This window comes from Lepisosteus platostomus, chromosome 24, assembly GCF_059453375.1.
Source record: "Lepisosteus platostomus isolate fLepPlt1 chromosome 24, fLepPlt1.hap1, whole genome shotgun sequence".
Classification (NCBI taxonomy): Eukaryota; Metazoa; Chordata; class Actinopteri; order Semionotiformes; family Lepisosteidae; genus Lepisosteus; species Lepisosteus platostomus.
Window position 1 is genome coordinate 9,311,917 of NC_142634.1, and position 26,046 is coordinate 9,337,962.

General features: G+C 41.0%; 1 protein-coding gene and 1 long non-coding RNA gene across 3 annotated transcripts in view; one reads left to right on the plus strand and one right to left on the minus strand.

Moving 5' to 3' along the window:
• The window catches only part of fam222aa (family with sequence similarity 222 member Aa), a 66,337-nt gene extending 45,445 nt beyond the window's left edge, over positions 1-20,892 (minus strand). Inside the window, exon 1 of one of the 2 annotated variants that reach the window (XM_088618529.1) lies at positions 19,694-20,892. The gene's annotated coding sequence lies outside the window, so the exon portion shown is untranslated. Of the gene's footprint in view, positions 1-18,381; positions 18,528-19,693 lie in introns of those variants that run through there. The other variant, XM_088618530.1, reaches the window with a different exon arrangement.
• A 130-nt stretch (positions 20,893-21,022) lies between these two features.
• Positions 21,023-25,601, plus strand: LOC148641565 (uncharacterized). Its single transcript, XR_015929788.1, has 3 exons — positions 21,023-21,100; positions 22,707-23,005; positions 25,479-25,601. It is a non-coding gene; the product is annotated as an uncharacterized LOC148641565 (long non-coding RNA).
• The last annotated feature ends 445 nt before the right edge of the window (positions 25,602-26,046 follow it).

Sequence of the window (26,046 nt, forward strand, 5' to 3'; positions counted from 1 at the left end):
TTAGAAAAAAAAACCAACTCCTGTTGCTGTACTTTTCTCTGTGGCCAGTCCAATCGGTCAAAGAGCGTGCAGTTAAGAAAAAATGGATCAAAATCTGCTACGGATTGGAAGTCTTATTTACATCCCTAGTCAGGAAACCTTTCTCACGATGCATTTCAGTATTACACAACAAAATGTTTTTTTTAAGGCAAAGCAGAGCCACAAACGGACTGTTTTAAAACGAACCGGACCTCTCTTTTTAAATAACTTCAATCTCAAATAGGCTCCAATGACTTCCTTGGTAATAACGCTCCCGTTTCAACGGGAGGACAGGGCGAGTGACTACACTGAGCCAAGTTAAAAATGCTCAGTTCGAATTCACAGACAGCAGTAATCCTCAGCGGACTGAGCCAATCTTTCAATCAATCCATCTGCCTGTCAGACGGCCACTTCACGAATCTGTATAAACCAACTTGCGTTGCGCTGCTCTTTTTAAACGATTATCCAAGACATGCCTTTATACTGCCCTAGAAAAACAAGGACGTGCAGTGCATTTACAATATTTCCATTAGACACGTTTATAAAAACAAGTGCTGTAGTAGATTCTTGTCTGGGCAAAATATAATGCACTCACGTTCCCTTTTTCAGACTTGTAGTGAGTTGGCTAAAAAGGTTAACAGAAATAACACCAGCGGAGAAAAACTGCCTCTCCCATGGAGAATACTCAAGTAGTTTCATCTTTGAGCTCAGCTTTTAGAAAGGACGGCACCACCCACCTTAGTGCTACAGAGAAGAGGTTTTGAAACACTGTGGTAGGCATTCCGAAACGCGCTATATAAAAGTGTAAGCAATTATTATTAAACATCAGCCAGGTTCGTCATTAAAGCATCCCCTGGCTTTCCCAGAGTTTATAGGGAAGCAAGAGCATGTGAACTTGAATAGCAGTCATTCTGCATGATCAGAAAGCACCAGGAAGAATTTCTCCAACTCCTAATCCCCCTGCCACACGGATCTTGGGTTAAGCCCCACTTGTTTATTCACCTCCCTCGCTTTGTGCCTCCTGTCACTCTCATTTGCAGGCCTTTCCTATTACTTACCGATGGCCCTCAGGCCCTTGTACTCAAGAAGCGTCCCGACGTTCGGTCATCGGTGGAAGAGAATGCATTGAGGAACTTTCGTATGGCGAGTGTACATCACTCTCGGAGTCCGTGCAAAACTTCCACAGGACTCCTTTGCACAAAGTGAGAGCTTGGCCCCCAGACAAGGGTAGCCGATTGTCCCACAGTTGTTCTAACATTGATAGCGGTCGATAGCCTGTAAAGACGCGTTCGACTGCAAGTATCACAGTCTTCTAGTGATGTACTTAATGGATTCCCCACTCACCGTCTTTACTAACCTCCAAAAAAAAAAGGCTGAGGCTGACTGTTAGATTAAACGGGTGCCTGCTCAACACTGCATGCAGCATTAACTCCGAACAGTGAGCGCATTTCAGCAAATGGAATATTACTTACACTTTCAGCTGACAACATTAAAAGTCAACCAGAAGGCCGGCTTCATCACCAACAATCTGGAATTGAAAGCAGTTTTGCTTTCTGACAACATACAGACCTAGTACTGGCTTGTTAGTATACTGTACTTGCCTCAGGCCCACGAAGGGGAAGGCTGGAGAAGTTACGTACCAGCATTGTGGACTTGCTAGCCATTTTTGCTATGTTTAAAAAGGAAAACACATCTATTACCATGCAGATGTCAATCTCTGCATTGCTTTAAGATCCTAAATTAGATGGGATTGTGAAACCGTTGCTTGTAGGTCTCACTTGGCACAAGTTATCCATCCACAATTCTTTTATGCAAGAAAACTCACTGCAGAAGGTAAACACAATAACACTTGCATCGGCTAATGGCATGCAATTCATTCTGTTATAAGATGGTGTAACATGCCCTATTATTAATCTTCGCAGAAGCCTGGACTGAAAGATTAACACTGCAAACACTTTGGGCTCAGGTTTTTATTGGCATGACGAATGACAAACAGCTAAGAACATGAAACACGACCAGCTTTAAAAGCACTTAGGATTTTACTTAAGAGCAACAGGGAAAGAAAAATCCTAGATACAGATATTACAGTTTTAAAATACGAGGCAGATTTTCTTGAAACAGAAAAACTAGGACGTGGAGCATGAAAAGCGTCTGCCAGAAAAACAGAAATATGACAAATCAGAAGTTATCTACAGGAGGAAAAAAAGAAAATGCTTGAAAACTTTCATTTCTATAGGGAAACAAAATCTAAAGACTACATCTGCCCTGAAGGGATACGTAATGTGTATTATTAGCAAAAGATGGTAAAGCGGACCTCATAAAAAATTGATTGTTACCATCCCAGACTCTTCATTGTAATGTCTTCCAAGCACAAAAAAAGCCTCCATTTGTGGAGAGATCGAGATAAGATGCCTAGATTGACTAGTCAATGAAAAGCAGCTTTCTGGAAAGAGGAGATGGGCAGATAAATGCATCTATAGACGAACCTCCCCCCCTCTCTGGGAGAGAGAGAGCCTGTTTCCCAACTCCGGGCTGTATTTGTCTGGGGACACAGTGACCCCCACAGCCTCAGGGCCTGTGAACGCACACAATGATAGCCTCTCATTCTCCACATGTCTCCGCCAACTGCGCTTGTGGCGTAAGGAACACCCGTCACCACAAACTTAGCCTCTATTCAGTCCTCCCTTCGATGGCTCTTTTCACAGTTCACAGAAGGAGACGTGCTCGCTCGCAACCCCGGGCACAACACTTCGGAGTCGACAGATGGGGCCTGCTATTGAGCAGAGGGTCTCTCCCGCAAAGGGGCTCCTATCTTTCCCTCACAGTAATACTAGGTGGGAGGGGTCAAGATCGCTCTGTGGCTGGTGATGCACTCTTTCAGTTACCGCCTGGGATCAGTACACACTTCAGCTAAAAAGACCGCTTCGACGCAAAATCAGCAGGATGGAAAGTCTCTGACTACAAATCGGATTCCTCTAGTCCCCCCATCCCCTTTAAAAAAGGAAAGGGGAACCGCTCGAGAAAAAAAAAAAGCAAAGCATGCAGACAGACAGACCAGTTGCCATTTCTGCTGGAAACAAAAACTTAAGGTAATACAACACAGGTAAATATGACTCATATCAGTAACACGAAACAGGCTAAGACACACTTTTTACAACGTCATCTGTGAACAAACCTGGAAGCCTGTCCCTTTGGGTTCCGGCAAGACCAGTGCGCCGTTACAAACTGAAAGTTTGTACTACGTACAAACTACGTTTTCCAGAACTAATCCCACTCCTCCTGGTCTCCTTCTAGACAATGAGTGCCAAACCAGAACTGAACTGAAATGCAAGGAATTGCAAGAAATGCAAGAAGGAAACGTAAGGCTGTTACCAGTGAAAATAAGACTTCGTGGGATTTGTCCAAATCCGTTCACTCTCCAGAGCTGGCCAACGATGGGACACTTCCGAGCAGACCTGGCGAAAGCCCACACGGACATGAACATAGGGAGAATGTGGAATCTCCACACTTACAGGCAGTGTAACCCTGGATCTAACTCAGGACATCAGAGCTCACCGCACAGATAAACATGCTAAGAGAGGATTATCTTTTGGACATTATGTAGGCCTATATAAAGTTTTCACATAAAAACCTTTCTGCATAGAACTCTATCCTTAACCCACACTGGGAAAGAGGCCAAGAAATCCTTTAACAAAAACATTCACTTTTGTTCTCCTGGCCGTAGTTCGTATAGGCCAAACAATCACTGACCAGGACAGATGATACAGAGAGGAAGAAGAGGAGAAAATGTGTGCAAAACATCAAACATATTTAAAAAGACACTTAATGCAGTACTCCTACCAGATATGTGAAATTACTGATTGTGGCCTTCTCCACCTTTTTTTGGTCACCAAGCATTCTATGCCACTTTAGCATGAAGTGCCTGTAGTGTAGTGTTTTAATTCAAAAAGGAAAGTTCAAATAATAGATTTCATTTTTACTGTTCCCTGAAAAATGCCCATAGGCCCAACAGTCTGAGCTAAGTACTCTGCACAGCCCAGCTAAATTGATTCTAAATTTATCTTTAAAACTCTGCTCAGATATAATTTACAAGTACAGTACCAAATTAGCTACAAGTGCACACAAAAGTGCCTAAAAGGTCTCATGGAGGTGTGTTGGATTTTAATACAATTCTTGTTTTGTCCCCCCAGTTCCTCCAAATAATTACAGTTCTTAACAGATCTCTCCATTTACTTAAGATACATAATTAGTTTTAATTTCCGGTATCTCAGGAGAATGACATCTAAATAGTTTCTTTTAGAACATACAGAGAACTCTATTCATTAGTCATCGTTAGCACTGATGTTTAAGGCACATCTAGGAATGTGCATATAATTCTGTAGACAATAGTCTAGCAACACTTAAATGCACTATGGAACCTACAGACAATTCCCTCAGACTTATTTTAAGAACACAGCCAAGACTTTATGTAGAAAAGCACATGATTCCTGCCTGAGCAACAAAAACGATCCCTTTGTTGTGAAACACATTTATACTTTAACATTCATTGCCAAATGCTCTAAAGGCTGAAACACTTTCAACATCATATCGCAAATACTTAAGTCAGTAAACAATCCAGAATATTATATCAATGCTGTGTCAAAAACACAGAAATCCTGTGGCAAGTACACAAAATTAATAAACTCCAGATGTTCTAGAGATGTTTTGTGAGTTAGGCACAACACAAATATGGGTTTTGCGAAAACAGATCTCCCAGCAAGATGCATCTAATAACACCACACTGTTATTTTAAAAACATGATCTGCATGACCGAAATGCGAAAGGAAAAAACTGAAAAGCAGAGAGGCTGTGGAGGAAACCGTGTGAAAGGCAGATCTGGGACAGCACTGTTTGCCTTTAACCAAGTGTACAGTAAACAGACTGAAAGAAAAGCCACTATTCACACATGCCTACAAGGTCAGGAAGAACTAACACTCGCAAACCAGGTATTTACAAAGTTCCTTCTATATTTAGTTGTGTGTATTAAACACAAGGGCTCAAGATTTGTTCCTTAGTGTGGCACGTCAGGAACAGACCCTTGCATAGATAGGGCAGCAAACAAAGCTCAGTGATTGCAGGCGTTCATTCCACAGAGGTACAAAATGTACAGTAGACAAACTGAAAAAAGATTAACCTCTCCACAAAAAAAAAAGATTTGCAGATAGGGCTTGTAAGAATCTGCGAAACAAGCTCTGAAACAGTTGTGGCATAAGCCAAGGCAGACAAAGTGCTTGGGCCCTGACTGGAAAAGCTTTCCGATGTGCCCTGCTGGTGGGCTGGTGACTGACCAAGCCACAGCCAGAGCTTGAGGTAGGCGTTGGGGGGCCTGTCCATCACACACTCGCAGGCTCTCTGCCGCAGGGGAGGGTCAAGCCAGCTACCGGCTGCCCTATCGGAGAGCAGACTCGGCAAGCTCACCGGGCCAGAGGGGAGAGGGTTCACTTTGGCAGGGGCTGCCACATCCTCACGGTGGGGGAGAACCAAGGTCACGACGACATCTGCAACCACACAGCATCTTGCCGATGGGCAGCGCGGACGCTTGGCATTATACCCCCCCCAACGCCGCCGCCAGCTTCTCTTTCCGCGAGCTTTTCGAAAGCAGAACCCCAGCCATTTCAGGATCCGCATTTGAGGTTTGGGAAACGCTTGGCGACACAAACAGGAGGGAAAAAAAAAGCTGCTAAACGATGCCATTAAAATAAAAGCTCCCCCCTACAACCCCCCTAACAGTCCTTGCGATGCTTTTCGAATGCACAGGAAGTAACATGACAAAATATACGCAAGGTCTGAAGACTCTGGGCCAGGTGTGTGCTACACAAGTTGCCTCCACTGCATCATTTCCCCTTATTAATAATAAACTCCAAGTCATTTGAAATAGCTAATGAAGATGATACAGCAACTGTCCTCTCAAGCCTTAGAGCATTTTAAAACTCCCTTCTCTATTTGTGTTGAATTGCCAGTTTCAACATGCACACTTGGGACTGTGGGTACAATGCAGTTATGGACGAAAATGATCTTTTTCAAGGTTACTTCCTTCATTCAGTTACAGTGAGGCGTTGAAATGCTTGATCTATCATTCTGTTCCACCTCATTTAGATGCCAGCACACTGAATGGCAGGTTTATGCTCTGTCCCAGATCTGGATATGGGCACATTGAGTGATATCAGAACAGAATGGAGCACTAAGCAGGGGCTCAGAGAGTATCAAGTAAAACCAGTAAGCTCAGTCACATGAAGATTGCTATCAGTACCCAGACCTTGAGCAACACTTGTGATGGATTAGATTTCTAATATTAGCCATTTTTAAGCAGGTTTAGTTTCCTGCTGTAATAAGGACAAACTATAGCCTATTCCAGTTATTTTTTTTACTATTCTTTTTTCCTCTCCGTTGCACAAATCAGTTGTACTTTCTACTCTGCAACTGATGCTTCAGAAATCAAGAGGTGTATGAAGAACTAGAATTTAAAAAAGGAGCTTTGAAATTATCAGGAAAAATTCTAAAAAGTGTTAATTCCCCTGGTAACACACTTCAAAATCTGTGGTGATTGACACGACCATAGCATGCACACTTATTTTTGTCAAACAACAGCTGGCATTAAAAAAAAGAAATGTGAATAACCAAAAAATAAAAAGCTTTATATTTAATTGAGGTCATCTATCACTTGGAAGTATTAAAATAAAGTTTCCCCTGAGCCATATGGAATTCTGTTACGCCTTCAAAAGCAGTCTCGCACTTCAATCAAGGCACAATATGTAATCACCGTATGTCAGCTGCACAATTCCTATTTCAATTTATAACACGGGGACTGTCATCTGAGATGCACAACAGAATGAAACAATCATTGACGATAGATTTCTTTGTTAAAAGACAAGCCTAAGTGACATTTAACTGAAGACACATTCATACAATTTTTTGAGCGGGTATGCTGTATATCAATCAAAAAAAAAAAAAACCTTGAAAACAGTTTCTAAGCTTTGCCACAAATTTGGAAAGGCATTGTTGAAGGACTTGCGTATTCAAACGCTTCCTAGAACATAAACCGAACCAGTGTGAGAAACAGGAAATTTGTCATTTGTTTGCCCCCTTTTAAGACTGCAATTGGTTAGTTCATTTCTTCGACGCAATCTTCAAAAGAAGACCCTCAAAGGGCTTTTCACTAAATCTGCCAGCTTCTGCGAAAAATATTGAAGGCTGCAATTATTAAATGAAAAAAAAAAACAGGCTTCGCACTTTCTCAGACACAAACAAAAAAGAGTGATTCTTCTCATCAAAATTGCATTCAATTGACCCAGAGGCACCACGCATGTGCTCTGATCTTCAGAAAGGTTTGTGCTGCCTCTGAGTTTGACACAAATAGGGCTCCCATTACAGCGCTGGACATCTCCACTACAACAGCTTTCTGCTTTGAAATGCACAAGCAATACTTTTTTAGATCCCTTGGGTATGAATATCTATCCCCACCGATCACCTTGTGCTGATCCATCTTCCAATCTGGAGAAGGCCAGCTTGTGGTTTTTCTCCCCCCCCCCCAGCCAGACAGTTCAGTGCTACAACGGGCCTCTTGCCTTCTGCCTCACGCTGTCTCTTTAGAGAAATCTGTGCTGCTGAGAAGAAAGGGTGGAAGAAGAAGGAAGCAGGAACCCCAGGGGCTCTTGTCAGTTCCAGGCCATTACCTTTCACTCATTGGGAGTTTGTTTACAAGAAGCCATAAATAGTCAGACCCCCCCCCCCACCTACCTCTTTCCTTTCAAAACAGGTTGAAACCCGCTGGAGAGCAGCACTGAATGTGGAATGGAAAATAAAATGCTAGAAAATAAAAACTTTTGGAGAACCTGATGAAATAACAGCTGAACCATTTGTACAAGCTCGTGGAAGTGCTCACTCATGACACTTCGAGCGAACAGCCAAGGGCTGATGGTCACGGTGGCCTGAACTGGAGCGATTCCCCCAGGGCAGGTCACTGGTGACTCACTTGGAGACTGCTGGGACAGGAGAATCTTTCCCTTCGATGGATTTTTTTCCTTTAGCGCCTTTCACAATCATTTCAGAAGATTGTCTACAAAGGAACGTTAAACAAAAGTACATATTTGTCACACTCTCCTAAAAAGATTCCTTGGCTCATAAAATCATTTTGTTCATTGAAAGAAAAGGTAACAATTCTGCTTTTTAAGAGTGACTTCAGTGTATGCTGTGGAAGGCGTGTTCTGGCAGTTCTGAAATTCTAGTCCCAAAGTAACTTGTCTGCAAATCTCTAGAATGGCATTGCCATCCACTTGAAAGAGATGTGCTCTTTAAGCAAAGGAGATGATTAGAATTACATTGCCTGGTTTTTAAACGCTCATTGAAACTGTGTGATTGTTTTTAGCACTGCCTGACGCCCATAGAGACTGAGAAAACAGCCCATTGGTATCTTCCAAGTCTCTACAGATGTTAGAGACTGGCATGGCTGACTAACTGGATTTAGAAGTGACAGCTGGCCAGATGCACAGAGAGCTGTCCATGAGATTGTGCGAGTGTCTGTGTGACTGTGACTTGATTGATTCCAAGAAAGAAATGCAGGCTGATAAATTTAGCTGCGTTATTTTTCCCCCCCCCAATATGAAGACAAGACATCAACACCAGTACTGTGTAGCATGAAGTGAGAAGAATTACGTCAACCTCATTGATTCTGGAAACCAAGGTCAGGCATTTAAAACATCCTTTGAAATTAAAATAATGCAAAGAATTGTTTTCAACCCAGAAGAGCTTAAAACTACAAGTGGAGTGCTGCAATAATGGAAGGTCCAGATCAAGACCTTTAACACTATGAAAAATTCTATTTCCAACAGATGCTAAGTGTCACAATTTCTTAGAACGGATTTAAAAGTCTTGGCAGACACCTGTGTAAGTACTAAGGATTGATTCCTCTTTTTTTTAAAAAAAAAAATCTATAAACTCAGAGCAGTGAAAAACACATCACAAACATGCACTTTATTGTGCAAAAGAGAGAAAAGCCTTTTTGTTAAGATTGCAGATGCACTAAAGTGTGTTTCTAAAATACACAAGAATTACCCAATCAAAAGACCACCACCCAACATCAGCAATAGATAGGATCATTTATACATCACTACATTTTTAAAACAAAAATACAAGCTTTAATTCCAGGCTAGTTCTTGCTCTGCGTACAGAGATCAGTTAAAAGAGAAGCACCACAGCACATTCTTTGACAAACACCAACATGCATATAAGTTAACATGGCAGCTGGCCTTAATGGGAATTGATTCCCCTGTATCTCATTACCGAATGCCATAAACAAAGAAAAGTGAAAGGACTTAGGACTTTAAAAGCACATTTTTAATTTCGGCAGCAGCTTCATATGAATCCTTATTTGAAAGGTTCTTCTGAAATCCCAGGTCTTTTTAGTTTCCATTAACATCTTCACGGTGTGTAATTTCGGGCTTATCTACAATACTTCAATCCCCTCTTCTCGAGAAGAGTTACTGCAGGAATTCCTATTCTAGTTCTAGCAAACAAGAAGAAACCCTTTCTTAACAGAGGTGTACATTTCCTCCTGCTCTCTGTCAAAGACCAGCAATTACAACAATCCACCTGCTATTAAATAGTTTGCATCTTTTTTTTTTTTACCCTCCCTGACAGAACTGTCATCTTGCAAGCAGGGCTGTTTGTTATGCCATAGAGGGTGACCGGTTCCTTCAACTCAATAAAAATGTTAATAAAACTTAGAGCTCACACAAAAGGGGTCTGAGTCTAGGATCTCCCACAGGACATTGACAAGGGGAGAGCTTCATTTAATGATCTCGCTATCTCCGCCCGGGCAGCGAGAAAATCCAGCTCTTCCCAGAGAGAATGACTTTGCTCTGCAGAGTAATCCAGAATGACCTCCGCTCTCACAAAAAGTCAGATAATAGGACTTGAAAACACAAGCGGTTTAGCTGCCTTCCTGGGTACAAATTAAAAATCTCCCCCCCTAAAAAAAAAACCCTCTCCCCCTAAAACAAAATTAAAACACCCATTAGGCAGATTTCAAAAGATGGCAGCAGGCTTATAATTATACATGACATCTTTGAGAGATAAAAAGTGATTACAGTGAATCCAAAAAAGATTGCTTAGCAACCAGTCATTATCCCTGGGAGTGGAGAGAGGTGACCAGTCAGCCATCCTCACTTCCAGTACCTTTCTTTCCTCCCTCTCCCCCTCCGCAACCAAATACAAACAGACATAAAGAGTGGCACAATTGCTCTTGACACACAAATAGGTTAACACAATAAAGCCGGCTTGAGCTGGCTCACTCGAGGGAGGAAAGCAATTCTAACAGCAGGCGCAAGGTAATAAAACAGAGCTGGGGAAAAGTGCGCGCGTGTATCCGTGTACGTCTTCATGCTTCAACGGCAAAAAGTTCCACCGCATAAGAGCTGGACACCGGCGTGGACAAATGTCAGGGCCGGAAGGCATGGAATGGCTGGGATTTGTGTTTCGCCTTTGATGTGAATGAAGAAAAACAATGAAAAACCACCAGAAACTCCTGTCTGCGTCTCACTCAAAGAAGAGGAAATGACAAGGGATAAAAGTGGTGGTGGTGTTGGGGGGGGTTTGGGAATCGTGCCCTCAGGTTCCACCACCCAAGGCAGCAGAGCCACAACAGCAACAACAAAAAAATGATTACCCACACATCGTTAAAAGCCAGCAGGTAACGGGCCTACATCTTTGCGCGTGCCTTTGTGCCACTTGAGCCTGCAAGCTAGGCCTGGCAATAACAGATAGGAATCTCCAGAGCTTTATTAAATCATCTTTCTTGACTGCCGTGTTCGAGAAGGAGCCGAATGGCCTTAGCAATTATAGCGCAGTTGCTATTGTTTTCTCCAGTCAGTGGAAATTCCATTACCTTACAGTATGCCACAGGAATTGGGAAACGGTTTCTCTTCATCATTCCCACAAGTGGGAGGGAGGCAGTGGGTTTCTGCAAGCTAGCTCCATACATTATCCTTTCGCTATTGACAGCTTGCCTATTGTTAAAATTGAGACAAGTTCAGAATTCAACGTGTGCAAATATGCCGGGGAACAAAAGATAACCATCTTTGCAGAATTGCATTCATGCGGGTTCAGCGTGGCTCAGTGCAGTTCCCTCAAGTAATTACAATCTCATCACTGCGCCACAAATAAAATATTCTCAATATCATTTGCAGGACATCTGTTAAACTTTATTTATCCACGTCAGGAATGATCTGCTGACCTTGTGTTAATTTAGTATCACCACCATATATCTGCGCACATTATTACCGAGTGTTAAGCCTTCGTTTAGTGACTATTTTGCTTGTCTTTGAAAAAATTCAGTTCCCAACGAACTAAAATTAACAGTATATTTACACAAGGTCAACATATCATCCTATCAGGCTATAGCTTAGGAGAGGAGCATTAAGCTTTTTTTAACCAAAGTTACAGAGCAGAACACAAAACAGTTTTTAACATCATGACCATATAGAAAAACAGTAAAAAAAAATCCTATTTTCCTTGAATGGACTTATGTTGCCATTCATAAAAAAATTGAGAAAACAGTGAAGGAAATTCTAGGTCACAGGTGCATTAGGTAAACAGAAATCAATAGCCATTAACCACACAAAAACTTCTGCAGATTTTCAGGGCTCATAGGCGCCTTAAATAACTGGAACAGAGTATCTACAAACTCCATTTAAGTATCATTAGTCAGAGAGCTGGGCTTTCCTGATCTTGTTGCCTTGTTGCTGTGCCTTCCTGGCCGGACTCCTAGACTCCTTAGCCAGGATCAAGCTCCTGCTTTCAAAGAAAAGGGGGCAAAAGTTTTAAAAAATCCCCCCCCCCATCAATGTAAGCCTAGAAAATGGAGATTAGGAGAGCTTGTTTTGATCCTTTTAACCGACTTGTGAACAACAGATATTCCAAACTTCTGCCAGACAGCTCTATAGTACTATTTTGGGACATTTCTAAAGCACACCACATCGGAGTAGTTGAATCACGACACTTACATTTTAAGACAAGCACACACGATCAGAAAATTCACTCTTTATTGCACAAAACGAAGGCTCACAAGTGCTAGTGACAAGTCTTTCCCAGCAGCTGCACGCAGTCAGAGAGTATTAAGCAACCTCTCTTATCGGCGCCACAGTTTCTAAAGGCCCCAACAGTGCACAGTCATGTAAGAGTGCTAACAGATTGTCACATATCCGTTAAAGTGAAAAGTGAAAAAGGCAGCACATGAACACCGCACCCAAGACAGAACATGTTCCTAGGTTCACACTGATTCCCATCTCTCCAGGATCTTGACCCCAAAGTGGTGCCTCTCTCACTCTTCACTGTAAGCACCACTCATTCCTATCCCACCCTCCAAACCAAAGATCAATGGCACTGGGCTTATTTTCCTGGGTCCTGTACTACACTGCCAGCTATAGAGATCAATGTAGCTGTGAGGGGAACTACAGAGTTATTGTTATAGCAGGCTGCAATTTGCTCTAAAAAAAAACCTTGGTAAGCAAACTGTCTCCACAATTTTGGAGTCGATTAGCAATAAACTGCCTGTGAACGGCATGCAGGCTCAGCAGTAAGCTTTAATTCGCACCCCATTTAAGCTGGAGTTATTCTCTGCTCAATATGGAAGCAATGCTTTTACTTGCTTGTCACAGAATACAGAGAGTGACAAATCCTATATCATCTCTGATCAGCTTTTAGCCTCGAGAGTAGATGGGGAAAAAATAATTTGTGTATGATTAGCAGACACCCATACTTGCAGTGAAGGTTTTGTGTGACAGATTTGAAGAGGCACTCTACACTTAATACAGAGAAATCACCTAGAATGCCTCATCTATGTGACTGTTATTATAGCCATATGTATATGTTGTGTCCATATGATTATAATTTAACCACATAGCAGGTCACACTATATGTATATATAAAATTATTTATACATTCTTAAAAAGCATGATGCATCATCTAAAAAAGTAATTTCTTATTGTATACAATACATGCCATATTAGACCAACAGTAATGAATTCACTTAATGGATTTTACTCCAACAATTAAATATGCAAAGCATCACACATAATTACTAGTGCTGTGCCACTGATGTTCTCTACTCGCTGACAGGACACTACCAGTAAAGAGCCTTCGGCATTTTGTGGTGACTCATAAGATCACACTCCAAGATCAATCTGTCCATTTGTTTTGAAAGCCTGTCTTTTTTATAAAAAAAAGTCTGTTATGACTGCTGAAAATTAGCAAAGCAAAAATGGCACTAAAATGCCTTCCACCACAGTCCACCAACACTGGTTTTTTTTTAAAAAAAGATATTGAATAAGATGAAAATCAATGTAGTGCACAGGGAATCCTAACCTGAAGTGAACATCACACCCACCACACCTAACACTCCTCTAATACCAAAGCTTTTGTGTTTTGCATGAAATCACCCTTTAAACTGTGTCCACACCTCCATTAGGGCTTAGGGACCTGTTTTTAAAGTAAAATCTTTTCAGTTGCAAAAAATAACAAAACTCTTCATTTTGCTTTAAAACCTGCGTGGGTTGATATTTAGAAAGCAAAAAGATTTGGGACTGCTTGCACTAGGGTCCTCACTGGTAGCCATCTTGATTTATCGTCAGAAAAGCTATGCAACGGGTCTCCGCTTGCAGTTAAACCTACTACATTTCACCTGTCACCTACAGTCAACACCACCATTAGCCAAATTCGTTTTCAATGATGCATATGCAATTTTTTTCCCATCTAAGGCAAAACATGAAAATTCAGAAAGATATTTTATGCAGAGACAAAATACTGGACATTTGGCACTGTGGACACATTTATTTTTAAATGACTAAATGAGAAATCACTCACTTTCTCCCCCCCAACTCCAATTTGGCAGCTATATATGCTGTTTAAGCAGAATTATTGCATGCATTAAGAAAAGGCTATACAGCAATTCAACAGATAAAACCACACACCAACCCATCCAAACCCCAGTAAAGGGTTCATCCTGAGGGCATCGAACTGAAAACAGCATAATGGTCCAAAATTAAACTCCCCCATATCAAAACCCTGCTGTAAAAATTAATAAATAAATTCCCCCTACAGGGGAAAAGGCCCAGCAGTATTCCTTGATGTTGAAAAATGTATGTGGCAGAACACATTTTAGAACTTGCCTACTTTTCACTCAGAGGAATTGCACTGAAAAAGGAGAACAGGAGGCACTTGTTTATGCTAAGGGTTGTGGGAGTGTGGAACAAGCTACTTAGCCATGTTGTTGAAGGGGATACCCTGGCTCCTTTCAAGAAAGGATGAGATCGCAAATCTATTAGCTACTATCAAACGGGTTGCATGGGCTGAATCTCCTCCTGATGTTTGCAACCTTTCTTCTGTTTTATCTTCGAGCCCTGAATAGCCACCAAGAAATAAACAGTCCTGGAAATGTACTGAAAACGTGGGCAAGAGAGAATTCATGTGGAGACGCACTTCAGTGACTTGCCTCCGTGAACTCCGACTTCGCGTTTTGCCATTTCTGAAACCACTTCTCAAATAAAAGTTTTGCGCGCACACGCTCAATCTTTCTGGTCGAATTATCGAAATTCGCGAGAAAAAAAAGCGAGATAGCAAAAAAAAAAAAGAACGGGCGTGCGCTGAAACAGCGGCTTTACCTTGCAACAGGAAGGCGGGGAAAAAGAGGAAAAAACAGCGAGCAACAGGCTGTGGCTCCGGGCAGGAACCTCAACCCCTGTCCCCTCGCTCACCTGCTCGCAAGCGTGCCTCCCACACGCACCGAGCGGCGCCCGTGACAGAAAAAAACCAAACCACCTTCGGGAAGACGCACCGCACTAACAACAAGCAGACAAAACAGAAACGAAGGCGATCCAACACACACTTCCTTTCGTCGCACAGACAAGGTAGATGGCAAACAAAGGCATATTTGCGATCAACAAGAAATCGCCTGCAGATGCTGCCGATAAGCCCGATAGAAGTAGCATCTCTTTATATAGGCGCGACTTAAAATTGCCTTTTCTAAACAATGGGGCACTTTGACAGCGGACAAATTGAATTTACCGCTCTCAAACTAAATATTTTACATACACATTTGCCCCATGTCATGCCAGCATATTCTGTTTTGACAGTATTCGACCACTTAATGAATTGTGTTTTGGATACACTTGAAAGGGTTCTGAATCAAGGATAAGAGCTTTGCTAAGAGAATGACCTATAAAAAAGGACACATTTTAAGAGGGTAACGCTAATCCTGCTAGTGCCCTGGACCTGGTCAGACATACGGGCTTTCCCAAATGCACAGGGAAACAACACAACCCAGAGAACATGATGGCTCTAGCAGAGTGGAATGACCGCATGTCCAAGCCCATATAATCACAGCACAGGGACAGCGTGCAAAATGAGATAATACGAAAGATAAGGAAGTAGGAAGAAAGACTGGTTCTCTCATGTGTAGCAAAGTGCTGTAACCAAAAAAAAAAGGGATGCAACAGTTTGGCTATTGTTTCGTGCCAGCAGAGCATTCGGTTTGAGTTTTACAATTAGTCAGGGTGATTACATTAGGGAAAGTTAAAACACTCCTCAATGCCAAGAGGATAAAGAGCTATCCACGGGAAACTAAGGAAAAATCAATGCACAAAAAAGTATCACAGAATATCCAGTTTCATTAACCATTAGTGTTACATTGAAAAAAACACATTGAATACCAATAGATTTATCAATAAAAACCAGAGGAGAGAGAATTACAGATACTTTTTTTGCAATAATCTTCTAGAATTACTTGTTTTCAGACATGAAACATGAGCTCTAATGATAAGGAACAGCCTTTAGATGTCACCAGTAACAATTATAATTATAGGATCAGAATCAATGTTTATTTTTATAATTAGCAAAGCTACCTATAGAAGAGACATTTTCCTTATAGTCATCAATAAATGCAAGCCTATTGCAACCACAACCCTTGACAGGTTTTGTAATATCGGACCAGTTAAATGAATTAGCTGCCATTCCCTGATAGATTAATGACATTATTTAGTAGGAAAAGGAGCTTTTTCCTTGTCCTTAATTGCAGTCTACAGCCCTACAGGACATTGTTTATTGGACTTGCTCAGTTACTTAGGAGGCTGCCAAAGTGATCGGAAGGGTGAAAATCAGGGAGAAAAAAAAATGAGAAAGAGGTAACTCAGTGACCTACATATTATGGTAGTCTTGGATACCTCATGGTTGAGGCATCAAGCAGTATTAGGCAGTGTATAAAGTTACAGAGGCATAACATGTTTAGGAAAGAAAGAGCCACATAGCTAATCTGAAAGCAATTTACTCACCAAGTCATAAATGTACAGAAGACAAGTAAATAAGGTGATTCTCTCCCCCAGGTGAAGCCAGTACCTAAGCCTCATACATCATTAGATGTTTTATTCAATAGAGCAGACTAGGCTGCTCTGCAGGTGTTACTGTAGATGAGAAATACTAGCTCTTTTATACAGAGGGCCCTGTTTGATTCACTGTCATCTCCAGGCCTGCCAAGCCCTAAGGTACAGTAGCTCAGGAAACAAAATAAAAGCAGCTTTCCAAGTGATAAGTGATGTCTGCAACTTAAACCTCAGCCCCAGTGCAGTAGCTTTAGTACAGCTTTATTCTCAAATGGGCAAACTTGCACGACCAAACAGCTTAGAATACGCTGACTTGGCATTGGAATTTCATGAAAGCAATGCATCGTCAAAAACAAGACTAGCGCAAACTCACATACAAAAGTTGCTGAGCAGAAATGTCTAAGGTTGCATGCACCCTAACATTTCTTACCAAGGTATAGGAAACAAAGGTTTTAAAAGTTACCGGTTAAAACCTAATAGTAGCCTTGATTTCTGCAGGTCTTAATCCCGTACCAAAACAGGGTGAGGCTCTTGGAGATCAAGAACAGTTGCAACCTCTTTATTTGAGCACGCTCAGGAAGTGATCTGATCAGTGTTATTTGCCAGCAGCAGTGGTGCCCTGTGGCCCTCTCTCATCAGATTACAGGGGCAAAGCATGGCTGCTCCTGGTCAGTACTGGGAGGGGAATATAAAGAGAATCAGTACAGCGACCAAGGGACTGTATGCCAGTACTTTGCTGACTTTCCACTGAGACACTAAGATCCCGTGGTGCTCTTTTATAGACTATCACTTTATGATGCTATGCCCTTCCATGCCATTGTCCTGCCAAAATCCCTCTTTGGACTTACACAACATGGCTTCTCTAAAATTTCCCCTTTTACTCATTTGGCATAATTTCTTCCTTCGCCACCTGATCTGATGTGCAGTGAGGCCGCAGACACAAAACAGCTGCTGTGTGTCAGTGAGGGATGAAGTGGGTCCCATCCTATATGTGAAGTGCAAGCAATTATTATAGATACTACTAAGTGCTGCAAATGTCCAGCCTCGTTTTCTTAACAGGTTTGTGACAAATGAATGTAGAAGTATAAAAAAACGTTTGTTCACAAAAACTAACCCAAGAGATGCATTTTGAAGGAATTCATAATTAAATGTAACCAAAGTATATCTAAACAATGAGACATTTATCATTTCTTGCAGGTCTCTTAGATTCTTGGAGCTCTTCTGCTACAGTACCCAGAATGAACTGTTATTAATTTGAGGCCACCCCTAGAGACTTCACAGAACAGTGCCAGACACTAACAGCTCAGCTGTCCTGAACTCTAAGTCAAATTTAAGTCAGTCCACAAATCAGGGCTGGATTTCCACCGAGGATAAATTAAATATTTGTCCAAACTACTGAAAATAAAATCTCTTAGTTTAAATGTTTACATGAATTTACATTCACTGAAAGTTTATTTTGACGCGAGCATTAATTTGACAAACTTAGTGCACGTCCCTTGTCTAAACATTTAGCGATAATGTATGGAGAATACGCCTGAGAAATTGCTGGTTCATTTAAAAGCACTGTACAATCAGGTTGGGGGTGCATCTATGTAATTTGTCGCGTTATTAAACAGCTGGATCTAAACCATTCATATTTCCGTATTAAGACACCGGGGGTCTCACAAAACAATCAAAAGCCGATGATCAACTGTTCTCTCACTGGTTAAAGGTTTATGTACAATTGTCTTAGAAGCAGCCTCGATTTGTTGTCATTCTGTTAGACTATATACAAAATACCAGATGCTCTTTACTGTACCGCACTGTCAGGCTAATTACAAGCAGATTTGAGCTAGCTGCACTCCTAGTTCCGTATCTCCAACACCTGTACAGCAGTTTCCTTTTGAAAGCGCTCCCTCGAACAAATACACAACAGCCATGCTTCTATACCGCAAACAAAAAAAAATGAGAGTATTACCACACTTCATCGGCGGCGACAGAATGGCAACACCTCGACTCAGCATGTTTTAAAACTCTTGCAAAATACCAACGGCTCGGCAACCTAGTTCTCAGAACACAACCGTAGCAAGAAGCAAAGTAACTTAAAGAGTTTTCGATTGCAAGTTGTGCAAAAGCGGTTCGTACATCCATTTGACGGTCAATGTCTGAAATGACAAATTAAACCACGAACACGCTACCCGCGGCGCACACCCCCAGAGACCCCGTGCACCGGGCTGTCACCAAAGGGGTTCATAAATTAGCAATAAAATCACTCTGATCTGTTCATCCGCGTTTTTTTTTGGAAAACGGAACACTGCATCTGTGGGTTTAAATTTAACCTTCGAAATCCAGCTGAAAGGTTTAAAGGTTTAAATGGCCGGGATCTGCACACAGCTCGTTCTTGGATCCACCAATTAGCACACATTGCCCACAGTATTTGAGGGCTTGCTCCCTTGTGTCAGGTGTTGACACATATCATAGGGTCTTGAACACAAAATATCAATCTGTGCCAAATCAAATATCTGAAACAGTTTTATTTTACTATGACATAGGGACGGATTTGATTTGAATCATATTTCAACATTACATATCTTATAGGAGTTAAACTGTCCTTTTTTAGTTGTTGTTGTAAAGAAACCCCTCTTCCACCCCCACAAAGCTTTAAAAAAATGTTTCCGGTTGCAATAACTAACCCTCAAAAAGCGAACATTCACGTTTCATTGTTCCCGGGGGTGGGACATTAAACAGGGCTGGTAAAATATAATTTCACACCTTGGCTATAGGTCTGTTTCTTCACGGCTGAATAGAAACTCCTCAGACTTCGGTGTGAAGTTAGTCTCCGTTCTTTGCAACAGAATGAACTACCCGTCTTCCAAAAGTTAAAAAGACCAAACGTGCACTTCAAAGCGTTTCCTCTTGTCATATAGATTTGAACACCTAGCTTTTACAACATGCTGTTTAACTCCAGGAAACAGAAGAATCCCCGGGAACAATTACGGTTCTTGCAGCGCAAGCGAGATAGAAGATTATCTTCTGCCTGGGGACTGCGTTATTTCTTCACAGACGCCTTTAAAACCAACAGCAGTAAAACTCAGTCCAGGGCTATTTTGTAACGGCGCACATCAAAGGCAACAAACGCAGCTCGAATTGACTAGACAGGACTAGACGGCAAACTGGTTTTTTTTTTAAAAAAGAAAACGTCAGCGCAAATTTGTTTGGGTATAACAGATTTATTGCACCATACTTGTATCCTACGTGTATTTCTAATGAAAGAGGAAAACGATATTTACCATAAATCGTTTCAAACGAAGCTGTTAGCGCTGCGGGCTACAATTCCATGCAGGTTGCCGAGCCGGGCATCTGCTTCAGAAGGCGGCTGTCCAGAGGGGGAACAAGCGTCTCATGTTTGAAATCCAGAATTCAAAGATAATCCTAAAATCTTTTTTTGTTTGTTTGTTTTCTTTGACCAAAAAAAAATTATATTACTTTGCCCGTGGGCTACAGTAACGACCCACTTAATCTCCCTCCGTCAGCAGCTCCGACGAACTCAACAGCGGCAACCGGTGCGCGAATCCAGTCCCAAACAGACGCCCGTTTAGTTATTTCTGCTGCTCCGTGTAGTAATCCACCCAGACACATCAGGTTATGTTTCAAAAGATTCGTTCCTCCCCTGGTCGTTAGAATAAAAATGCCCTAATCTCGCCTATAGCAAATCTTCAATCCGGCCGTGCGAACGGTCTCAGTAGTTGAACACATATTAAACCTCTCCTCTCCTAGGAAACAATCCGAAAACCATCCCTTCACTTGGCCCTTTCGTTTTCTTCGGAGGTTTCATTGATGCATTCTGATCTCTTGGAAAATCACACAAATGTTAAAAGGCAACGCAGGATTCATCTCGATTTAATCCCGAATGCACGGAGACGGACTGTCTTCGCTGCCCGCTTTTGCTCCAGCACACTGGATGACTAATATTGATGCGTGCATTTAAATAAGTGCTTGCAATTGAAATCGGATTTTGTCTGCACCTGGTTTTGCTCGGTTAATTCGATTTTTTTGTTCGCAAAGATTATATCACCCATATGTTAATTAATTTGAAAAACAGAAGCGCTCGGTTGCGGAACAGTTATTTTAGGCTAAATCCCTCTGATCGGAAGCAGACGCTGCAAGAGAAGTACCAGTGATGAATTAGTGGTGTGTATTCTTGATGATAAAGCTCCTGTTTGTCTTGATAGGTTCTCCGCTGCAGATCCTTAATCCCTTGCTTGGAAAACGTTTTTTGCTCTAGATAACAATCTTCTGATTTCCGTACAGTGGGAATACGTTGCTCTAATATGTAATCATCAGTTCAATCGGAGGCTTCTAAAATCCGGTTTTGCCCTTGGTCTAATTAATCTCTAATGTTTAATGTCAGACGGATAATTTGAATGTTTCGAGCAGCTTTTTGCCCGCTCCCGAAGGCAGACCTTCTCCCGCAATGAGCTGCTGAAACTGACAATAACCCGGAACGATGCAAGCTCTCACGGTCCCTCAGACCGCCTCCCGACCAATCAGGCCGCAGAGGGAATTGAAGCATTCCCACGGGTCGGCCAATCAGAGGTAAAGGAAGGCGGTTACCACGGTGACGCCGCAGCGTCCCGGAGCCGAGTTCTAAACCACGCGGCATTTTCGCGGAAAATTTAAAGCGACTGGAAGCAGAGGTAAAATGATAGCCAACGAGGAGCGCCGAAAAACACTCACTTCGATTAGTACCTTCTTTCGGCTTCTGAGATCATTTTGAATGATTTTAAAAATTGCAAAGCATATGAACGACTGGAGATTTGGAGACCGAATTACTAAAGTCAAATTCTATAATGACCACGTTTTTGGAATGATGCCTTTTGATTAAGCCAGGTCGGTGTCTTACTCCTTGACCGTGAGATTGTGCGAGGTACATCGGTTTGATGATTCACTGACCACTTTTGCTATTTGAGATTATTACTGGCGAGAAAGCTGCTACTGCAACAAATATAACAAACTTCGTGAAATTGCCATATTACAGAATTATTCACAGTCAATATGCCAAACGACAGGCATATTTAAAAACTTCTATATGGTTCATGTAAACAGAACACTATAGATTTCCATATAATGCTAATTTAATTAAAAAATGTATAATGAATCACTCATCTTATAACATAGAAACATGGTCCATTTGTATGCAGAACATGAACATATAAATCATGTTTAAACCCTTTTCTGTTTGTGTAAGATTGTTTTTTTAAGATATGCTGAATATGCAAGCATACAGTATCATGCTTATTGCGTTTAATGGGCATCTTTATCTCACTGTTTATCTTCTAGATAGCTTTCTATATACACTATGCATACCATGACCCCAAAGAAGCATTTTCCATAATGAGAGGGATTTACATGGCTTATTTGACTATCCATTCTTAAAATGATTAATTAATGTAAACCTAGACAGTCTTATTTGGCTATATTTGCCTACTTGCTACCTTCTTTTAAAATGAAGAAGTGATGTTTTATTGAAAAGTTAGTACTGGAAAGAGGAGGAAGATTACTGTAATTGCTTTAAGAGACATCTAGAATGTTTTAAAACATTACTATACATCCATTTTCTAACTACGCCTTCCAATGAGTTATATGTGAGCGAATTCTAACTCTGATGTGGGGTTTTTTTTAAAGCAAACATTTTAATTCATTTTTAAATACAAGAATTGAAAAAGGAACATTAGATTATTCTTTATTGCCACACAACAATAGTTGGTGGAATTTGCTATCGGTACAGCAAGAACACAGATGAGACATACATACAACAGACACAGTACAAATTTCAATAGGACAGAAGACAGACAAACATCGTCACATACACATGTAAACACGTTCACCTTATTATTACTGTTATTATTTAAAATAACGATTTAAAAGATAAGATCAATTTTAATTAATTGTTTTGAATATGGGAATTATATTATTTTAGTTTCAGAAAGATTATAATTCACAGTTGTGAATTGCATTTCAAGCAATTTATATACCTATTTTTATTAGGTTCTTACTCAAACTAAATAATATTTGCCTGTTATGTTTTACATGTGTTAGAACCAACATTCTTACATGGTAGACTGACACCTAAGTATACTTAATACATCCCAGTTTTGCCTCAAAATAAGAAAGGTTTCACATTTATTTTAGAAACTGACATTTTTTTACACTGAAGCCAAAATTTCAGTAACCATAAGTAAACTCCATCAAAATCCATCTCCTTAATGCCTTTCACTTCTATCTTTTGTCTGTATTTCAAAGGCGCAAAGAAAGTCCTGGCTTATCCCACTTTTTCTGACTATACATCTCAATGCGGAAGACTGAGCTTAATGGAGCTGCTGCAGATCCAGACCTCTGCCTGCCATCAGATAGGGTGGAAATGGATGACCTGGCTTAAGATGGATTTCTGAGAGTCTGCATCACCTTCTCAATCTTCCTGATGCTTTGAGGCTTTTATCACTGCTACATTGCCTGGAAGGCTGAGACACTTTCTTAACCCGCCTAAGCAAGAATCATGAATATGGCATCGACTCATCTTCAACCATGCTTAATTATGAAAGGTACAGTTTTGCTCTTTAGCTGGATTTCTAGTTTTCAAGCCTACACTGAATACTAAAGAGCAAGAGGTACTTGGTGCATCTAACACAACTGCCTTGACCAGTTTCTGCCAAACTCTGTTTTGAAAGCAAGGTTCTTTTGTCTGTCCAAAGGTATTTTTTTTCAACTAGGCAGGCAGGAAACAAGTCTGGTGAAAACAAGAGGACTGGTCCAACTGATGACCATTAATAGCTTCATTTACAAATCCCGGGAGCCGATCAAGAAAGAAATGTGTATCTTCTCAGTATAGAGAAGGTAATAAACAAAGCGTGTCGGATAATTGTTTCTCGCGGCACCGCACATACTTTTATAGTTCCAGGCTTTTGCACACTGAATTATATTAATGTGCTCCTATAAAATAACTCCATAAAGTAGTGATCTCTTACACATTCTTGAACATCATCTGTTGGGACATGTTATTGCTTTGTCCCGTACAACAGGCACAAATGGATAGCGCTTACAGTCTTTAAAAATACCTTCTGTTTTCCAGCGGTCAATTCAAGTACAACTAAACTGCAGTCCAGCTGAAATTAAACTACACTGGCAAATACCACCTTCAGTTGTACTATTCTACTCCATTTTCCCCCATTTCTCATACAGGACCTCATAAACAGTGTTATCTCTCAGAGGCGTATTGTTTTGAAAGATTTTTTTTTTCCTGCAGCTGCACATTTAGCCCTGTTTCAATTTGCCTGCCCTGCAAGCAAAATGGTTTAGTTGTGCAAAGTTCAGGCGCAACACAAACAGCAAGGTAACAAAAAATCAATAGCAGCAAGGCATGGAAAAAAGAGATAGCATTGATTTATCTGCCATCGATACGCAGGATCACTGCATCGTGCCCTGGGTAAAATTCGCACAGGCTGCCGTCTGATGGGAATGAATCTGAAAAGGTGACAAGTGGTTAGAGGACACAGAAAGGAAGAAGGGGGGGGGGGGGGGTGAGATGGTGTTGGGGGGCTTGGAGAGAGAAGAAATGAAACATTAAGAACAAACCAGGAGGGCAGCTTGTTGAGACATAGCTTTTAAAATTGCTCTAGGAAAAGCATCAACAAGTGAGAACCGCAGGAGAACCCAGAAATAGTGAGAAGATGTTTTTTTTTTTCACAAGAGCTTGTTTTTGTGGTCTGCCAGTGTTCCTTGAGGTGTACTCTACTCTCCTCCACCCCCCCCCAATGGCCCTGTTTCATTACTGGCAAATTAAAAACAGGAAACAGCAGGTCTTTGCAGTTTGTCCAGGTCACCCTGTATTAAGTTCCAAGCATTAAGCTCTTTGCCTCATGCTGACCTTCAGAGAAGTAAGAGCTGTATTTGTAGACTAAGCATGCCAGGAAATGCTTACATTTTGCCAACACTGTCAGCAGAGATGAATGCTGAACCTTTTCCTTGATGACATAAGTATATATTATTGTTACTGGAGATGCTAAAAAAATAATGAATTCACTCTGATAGAAAGATGTCCGTGTTCTAGCTGAAATGCTTTATCCTATTTAATCAATGAAAATGACATGTTTCAGGCTTAATTGGTGTGTTTAACGTGGAAAAAAAACACTATGTGCTACAATGCAGTAAACGGCCGCAGAAAGCAGCTCTTGTAGTTCCCATTACATCAACTATGTGTACATCTCCAGAGACTGGAGAAAGAAAGTTACAATGTCATTTCATCAAATGCCTTGTAAAATCACAACAGATGCAGATGAAAAACTGCAGCATACGATACATGCTCCTCTTGCCCTCTCTGTCTGTATACACGTATGCACACACAAATAAATAAGGGTTAGTTTGAGGCAATGAAAAGAGGACAGCGATAAGCAATGATGACTTCATCATCTATGCCTTGTGTGAGTGGGATACAACATTCCAAGTCGTAGTTATTTGGTAAAGGGTACCATTGATCAATCACTGAAGGGAAAATTTGGACTAGTCAATCAAATCCAGCCTGCATGACTTCTGGGACATGAACGTGCAAAGGCTTGTGGGAGTCTGGAACACCCATGTTGTTGAAGCTGATACCCTGGCTTCTTTCAAGAAATGCCTAGATGTAATCCTTGAATCAATTAGAGGCTACTGCACTGGCTGACTGGCAATTTGTAACCTTTCTTACATTTATAGATGTTGAGTGTCATCAGTCACACAAACACAAAAATCACTTTTCCAAATCTACCATCAGTCTGCATGTTTAGGTTCACAGAGCTGGAGGGGGACTGATGATGAAGATCACCTCCACAAATCAGAAGAGCAAAGTGCATTAAAAGCAAGACAAAAAAATAAATAAATGCATACTTGCTGTATAGATCACACTCCATGATCCATTGTCCCCTTTCTCACATGCTTTCCTTTCTGTGTCCCAGAAAGTGTTCAATCTGATTTACATATTTCACCTGGAGAGCTTTTGTGGTTGATGTGTAGTTTATAGTTGAGTTCCTTTTTCTCCCTCAGGTGTGAACAGCAAAGGACTGAAATCTTACACTTAGGAGAGCTGAAAGGAAGAAAAGCTGAGTCTGAATATCACTCATCAAGGCAAGGAGACATGGGACAGGAAAGTGTAAGACACACTGGAGCATTGTAAATAAACATTTTTGTTGCTAAAACACCTCCACTGTTTCATTTATTTTTGCCAACATACACTGTCAAAATGTGTTAATTATTCTTTCTCCAGTAAGCCAAAAAACATTTCCATTTTTGATCTCCATTTAAAAATGCCTTTTAAAAAGTGCAAACAAGGTGACATATATAAAGCAAGAACCTTTTACACCTGTTCTGTTTAACTGTGGACACAGAAAGGTGATAAAATATTTCATTCTATGAATAAAAACAACGATAACACAAATCTCAGAATTTAGGAAGACCTTAATTAGAAATTACTCTTCCAACTGCATGAATGGCACCTGAACCACTGTTTTAGAACTTGAGTCGCTGAGGCGAGGATAGGATTAACTGATTATGATTTCAAAGAATTCTCAGAGAGCTTTACCTCAAGGAAATAGTGCTCTGGATATGGGGAAGA